The 6,548-nt window shown below is 32.0% G+C and overlaps 1 protein-coding gene across 1 annotated transcript in view; it reads left to right on the plus strand.

Annotated features, from left to right (window-relative positions):
- Nucleotides 1-621: 621 nt before the first annotated feature.
- Nucleotides 622-6,548, plus strand: part of LOC106475065 (endophilin-A-like) — a 21,376-nt gene continuing 15,449 nt past the window's right edge. Inside the window, exon 1 of the mRNA XM_022379282.1 lies at nucleotides 622-828. The gene's annotated coding sequence lies outside the window, so the exon portion shown is untranslated. The remainder of the gene's footprint in view (nucleotides 829-6,548) is intronic.

Consider the following 6,548-nt stretch of genomic DNA (forward strand, 5'->3'; position numbering starts at 1 on the left):
AAACAATTTGAGATATTTCAGTCTTTCCTTGTATGACAATCTCCTCCATCCCAGGCACCATTTAAGTAACCCTTCTCTAACCTTTTCCAATAATTCAATGTCTTTCCTAAGGTAAGGAACCCAAGACTGAACACATTATTCCCAATGTGGCCTAACCAGTGATCTGTACAATGAAATTATAACTTCTTTAGACTTGTATCTAATATTATGTGAAGGGTATAACCCTTTTTTCTTTTCTGCTTTGAAATATCCCACCAACCTATATAAACACAAAAGGTAAGGGCAAATAAATGCAGTTGACCCACTCCCCCAATTCCCAAAATATGATTTCTAAAATTTGTAGAAATACTCTTAGAAAAATATAAAATCATTTATAATAAAAGGAGAATTACTGGTCAGCAATGAACAAGTAGTGGCACAACACAACACGCAACATCATCAAGAAAATAGGGCTGGGCCTAGATCATTGGCTGTAATAAAAAATATTAGTAATTAAACTTATAGATAAAAATATATATTCGTCAGTTGTCACCAAGTTATTGGTTGCTAGGCGCTACGGAGCCCAGCAATTTGACTGCAGTATTTCCGTTGCATCATGGGATATTTTTACTTCTCTAGCTAGTGTGGTACTGGTGCTAGTAGTAGAATATTTGCAGAATGTTGTAACGTTATTTAATAACAAGTGTGTACGCTATTAACATTGTGAGTGTCATCAATGGGCTAGCGCGTGTGAAAAAGTTGCTTTTCTCATACTTTTCAGGGATCGGATTCGAAGAGAAAGTGATAGGGGTGCAGTTGGAAGAACAAGTGTTTTACCAAAAAGTAAAAGTAAGTCGTGTTTTTACTTTGTGGTTAAACACTGAACTTTGTCACATTAAACTTAAACGTTAAAGTCAAACTAATGGAGAACAGTCGACGAAATACCGTGAATTCTGATTCTACATATTCCTTTAATATAAGCACTATGTTATGTACTGATAATACTATTAGTAATATACGTATATAAGACATACTGTATTAATTTTATTATAATTTCCTAGTAGGATTTAGGTTATAATAGACTGCATGTAGAGTTGGAATTCACATACCACTATAAATTTAACGTACTTCCAATCTATTGCTTTTAATTTTTGTGAATTGGTTGTGGGCGCCCGTGATTTACTTTTAGTATATTGTTTCAACTGTCCACTTTGTGAAATTGTGGTGTAGTGTTGGAACGTCAAGAAAATTATAAATGCAAAAAAATATTTTTCATTATTATGTATACATGTCTGATTTTTAATTTCATCTAGAGGTACAACACTGTTTCATCAACCGTAAATGGTGTAACTTAATTTTAATTAATAAAGTCTGAATTTCAACTATATACGTTAAACTCAAAATGAAAAAGCAAGAGAGCCACCATGGATTGATTAGAGGTAACTCCTGCCATTCTGTTCTGTTAAATTTATTTGAGGATGTTACTTGTTATCTGAAGGATGGAAAGGGTTTGGATTTTCAAAAGGTTTCGATAAGGTACCACACAGAATATTATTATTATTAGCTAAGAAAATCACACTGGTGAGGTAAGGGAAAGACTAGTTAATTGGAATCATGGATAGTTAAATGAAAGAAAGCAACAAATAGTATACCTGTAAGTGCTCTGGACTTTGCTTGTTTTACTTATTTATATAATGTTATAGTTAATGACATAACTAGTAAATTATTAAAGTTTATTGGTGGCATTAAACTCATGGGTATTTCTAGTAGCTGTGTTGAGAATGTTTAGATACTACAGAATGATGTGGATAAATTGGTAAGTTGGACAGATGGTTAGTATATGACCTTTATTATAACAAGTACAAGATAATGTACTTGAATAACAAACCTTACAATTTGAAACAGCATGACCGCTCCATTAGTTTCATCAAACTCCCATCTGTTTATATTCAGCCCTGATTTTTTTAAAGCTTTCATCAAATGATCAACCCCAAATTCTGACTGTTTGAAAAATAAAATTCACTAATTTGCAGATTACTTCTAACTTGCTATAACTTAAGTTTATGTCTTCTAGCCCTACCATTCTCACCATGAAACACAAAAAAGATGATGTTTCAGTTCTATCTATTCCCTTTATAATTTTGTACACTTCAGTCCAGAATATCCCCTCTAACACTTCTTTTCTCAAGATAAAATAATTTTAAGGACCTTAACCTATCCTCATATAATAGTCCTCTCATTGTAGGAATGAAGTAGTCATGATGCATTAATGCATGTCTAAATGTTAAAGATAATATGATGGTATAATTGTCAGACTAGCAAATTGACAGAAAGTAATTCATCCCATTGATGTGGTGAGTATCTCATACATTTACTTTGTCTTTAGCTATACTCACAAGTGTAAGAGCCATTTGGTGTAATTTTTGTACTTCACTCCATGTATTCAAAAATAGTAATAATAACAAAGCAATCATCCTAAATTGTAGGTATAACATAGTCTTTCACATGTATACCTGTTTAAGGAATTGTATACTTGTGTAATCTGACAGCACATGTATGTGATCACTCACAGCAACATTAACAAACCATTTTATAAATCTAAAACTTGTAGGAAAGTAAATATGCTAAAGAATAGGTCTACTTCAAAGCTTCCTCAGTTTATAATGTATTTACTGTAGCTTAATTTTCAAGTTGTCACTTCCAGTGTTTTCATCTTACCCAACAGGTCTATCACAGGCAATTTATTCAATCCTCAAATAATTCAAAATTCCTTAGCCAAATCTCTACTTGTTCTTATGTGCTCCAGAGAAAACAAGTTTGTCATTAACCTTTATTCATAGCTTAATATTTTAAAACTAGGAATCCTTTTAATAGGATGTTGTAGTGATTTAGAATCTCTGACTCGGGAGCAGCAGAATTGGTAGGGCACTTTGTAGGAACCATGTCAGACATTTAGTATCTCTTATTTTTTCTGAAAAATCCACAGCAATGTACATTATTTTATGAGGAATCCAGAGTTGTATGCTGATCTATAATTGGATAACATCAAAAGAAGTTATGATTGGATGATTTTATTTTATCAGAATTCAGACAATGGTCATAGCATTGTTGCAGAACATTATCAATGGAACACTCACCATTTCCAAATTTTTATGAAACCTGTGAGGAACTGCAGAAACAATGAGTCAGAATCTCTGAGTGTTTGTTCTTGTAGAGATAGAAACAAGGTTGGATTCAAAACCAACCTGCACATGTAAAGTAGTAAGATGTCCAAAGTGTTACAAGTGTAGCAGGTCTGTATGCAGTCATGATAGCACACCAGTTGCTCAAAAAGTTAGCTGTAAAAGAGAAGTTTGAGCAGAGGAGGTGCTATCTAGCACTTAAGAGAAGTATATTTGCATATAGGAGTGATATCTGAAAATTTGTCATTAAATGGGGAAGAGAGCAAAGATGGTTCAGTGTGGTGCAAGTCTTCACAGTGTGAAGGAAGAGAATGATGCAAGATCAGGTGAGAAATAGAGACTATGAAGACATTTTCTGAGTGAAGTGTAAGAATATTACAAGGATAAGAAAAGAGACAAGTACTAAAATAATGGCAAAATAGCATGACCATAATGTGTGGATGGTCCACTTTGGTAGGACAGAGACACCTTAATGACTACTTGGATCAAAGAAAACAATGCAGTAAAATGATCCCTGGATCATATCCTACACAGCCATGTACTTCACTTTTAGGCTTTTTGATTTCCACATTTGATAGTACACCCCACAACCTACCCAATTAGTCATATTTGCTGCTGTTGAGTCGAAGATTGCTTGTTAATATGTCTTGCATACAATTGTAATGTTAACCCACAACTTGCAAGATTGATATCCTTCATTATATGAACTACTACTGCTGTTCCTTGTGTGCACTCAGATTAGCCAACCATGTATATGTACACTGAATGTGATGTGGGAGCTTTCCTGCACCTCCGTAATTTTGGATATTTTGCACATTTGCAATGTTTATGAAATTTGTTGTAAAAAATTTTTAAGATAATTTATGAATTATTTTAATAATTGTGATATATTGATGATTTTAATTTTTTTTTTTTACCTTTCTGTGAATTATTCTGTGTTACTAAATGACAAAGCCTCTGGTTGTAGGTAGTAGTATTAAGCTCTAAAGATTATCATGTTTAACAGTTCAATGTGGCTAGTCACCCGCTGTGCTGCTACAAAGTTGGTATTTATAATTTTTATTTAATTTGTTTTGTTGTTTTTAGGATGTTTGATATTTGAAGTACTTTGTTATATGTCAAATAATTATCTTTATCTGAGAATAAATTTGCTCCCATTATTTGAAGTTAATAATTCTTTTGCAAACTTGTTATTTCATTCTGGTAAAGGAACTGGAGTAATATAATTTACTCTTTGTGATATCAAGATCAAAAATTGGTTTTCCAAATTTTTGCAGGATATACCTACCATTTCTACATGTTAGTTGCATATTCTTTTTGTTTCCAAAAATGATAAATGTGAATATACATATATACTGTAGTATTTGAAATGATGCTTCAAAAATCTAGTGTGGGGTTGGAATAGTTTTTTTGCATGTACATTTGGTTCAATAAATAGATTTAAGAGCTATTGGAGCCTATGACAGTGGTCTAACAATTATACTGAAATGTCTCAAGGACTTCATTGAAACAGTTTCTTGCCTCTCTTTTAAAAGATTATTTGAAAGAAATAATTAAAAACTTAGTCTCTTAGTATGTGTGACAAAGTGAAGTGGTAAATGATACAGAGTTTGGAGGGGGCAATAAATGAAAATCATTTCAATTCTGAGAATAGTGGGTTAAGCTGTATCTTTCAAGAGACTGGGTGGCTAAGTTTAGTTGGCAGAGTTTGCTGAAGGAAAACTAAGTTTATTTGGAGAAAATTGCAGAATTGAAGAAAGAAGCAGGTTGAGAAAGGAAGTTTAACATAAAAGAAAAGAAACAGAAACTTTAAGTTGAGAGTTTTGAAAACTGAAAAAAATCTAGGATTAAGAAAGTAAACCTAAATCAAGTGTAGGTAACTGTTTCAAACAGATTTGGTCTTTTAATAATGGTGGGGAAAGGATTCTGAGGTATTTGTGGTACAGAATATTTTATGTGCATGGTCGTTTGCTTAAAGTTTTTTTTGTACTGGAGTTTACTGGTGTAAGTTTTAAGATATTGTGGTGTGAATAGATAGCATACTGGTAGAAACAAGAATATTCTCTATTTATAGTGCATATAATGAATAAATGATTATTTTAATGGCAGATCTAAAGTTATTAACCAAGAAGAAAAAGCTTTCTCAGTATTTTAAGGATAGAAGTTATTTGGTTGTTCTTTAAAGGGTTCTTCATATTATATATGGACAAGAAATTTCAAGCTCAATATAAGGAATAACCAAGAGATTATTGGATATATATACTATACTATACTGTACTTAAAATGTATGTGATCAGCTCTATATAAGCATGCTGGGAAAGTGTTCAGCAAAGTTCTGAATGATCATCTTAGGATTGCTTAAATTAAGTTCAGATAATATTGAGGGAATTTCTTTGACTTTAAGAGGAATATGAGGTGTGTGTTTTTTTTAAATACAAGTATAAATATTTTTTGAAGTTGCTTGAATTAGAAGCAGTGGTGGTAGTTATCATGTTAAATGTGGTTGGTATTATTAACTGTTGATTAAATGAAGATATGTAATAAATCTTTTATTTTATATTTAGAATAAATTTAATGGTTTAAACATCAAATATAACTGGAAGAATTCTTGTTAATTGAGAGTGGGTAGTAAAGTTAATATTGGTCCTTTAAGAAATTTCAAACAGAACCTTGTTATGGAAGAGGAAAACATGACTGGTATATTTAGAAAAGTCTTCTTTATTATAATTTCTACCAGTGTTTGTAAAGAAGAGACTCTTGATATGACAAATGTATTTAAGAGTGAAAAGGTTTTACATGAATTCTGTGTGTGAAGAAGAACTGGCTACTTTTAAAATGCTTGAGAAACTCCTTTAAATATTAATCTTTGGAAGTCATTTGGTACTGGAGAAATTCTTAATGACTGGAATATTTCTAATAATTTGTCTAAAAACAAAACAAGGGATTTGGGAGAATCTAGGAATCATACAAGTAAAGTTGTTTGACTTTGTTCCTATGGAACCTTTCAATTCATTTGTAAGGCTAGCATTTAATTATTAACTCATAGTATAGTTTTAGAAAAATGGCAGTTTTAGATAGAGCCTCTGCACTTTTTTGAATGAAGGAATCCAACAGATGTAACTATTAGGCTGTTTAAACTAAATTTGAATAGTATACATGTCCTGGTGCCCCATGTTAACCTATATTCCTATGTTTTCCAATGTCATTAAGTATAAGAGATATCCCTGTCTCTAGAATTCTAAATTTCCAATAGGAACACATCTTGATGATCTGAGCATATCTGAGTGAAGAACTCCAGACATCTTTTTGTGCATTACTTGCATGACGTTGCAGTTTCACCAGCCTTTTGGTTTCGTCTCTCTCCAGTTTTCATTCTCTAATCTTCCT

This window comes from Limulus polyphemus, unplaced genomic scaffold (assembly GCF_000517525.1).
Source record: "Limulus polyphemus unplaced genomic scaffold, Limulus_polyphemus-2.1.2 Scaffold8043, whole genome shotgun sequence".
Lineage (NCBI taxonomy): Eukaryota > Metazoa > Arthropoda > Merostomata > Xiphosura > Limulidae > Limulus > Limulus polyphemus.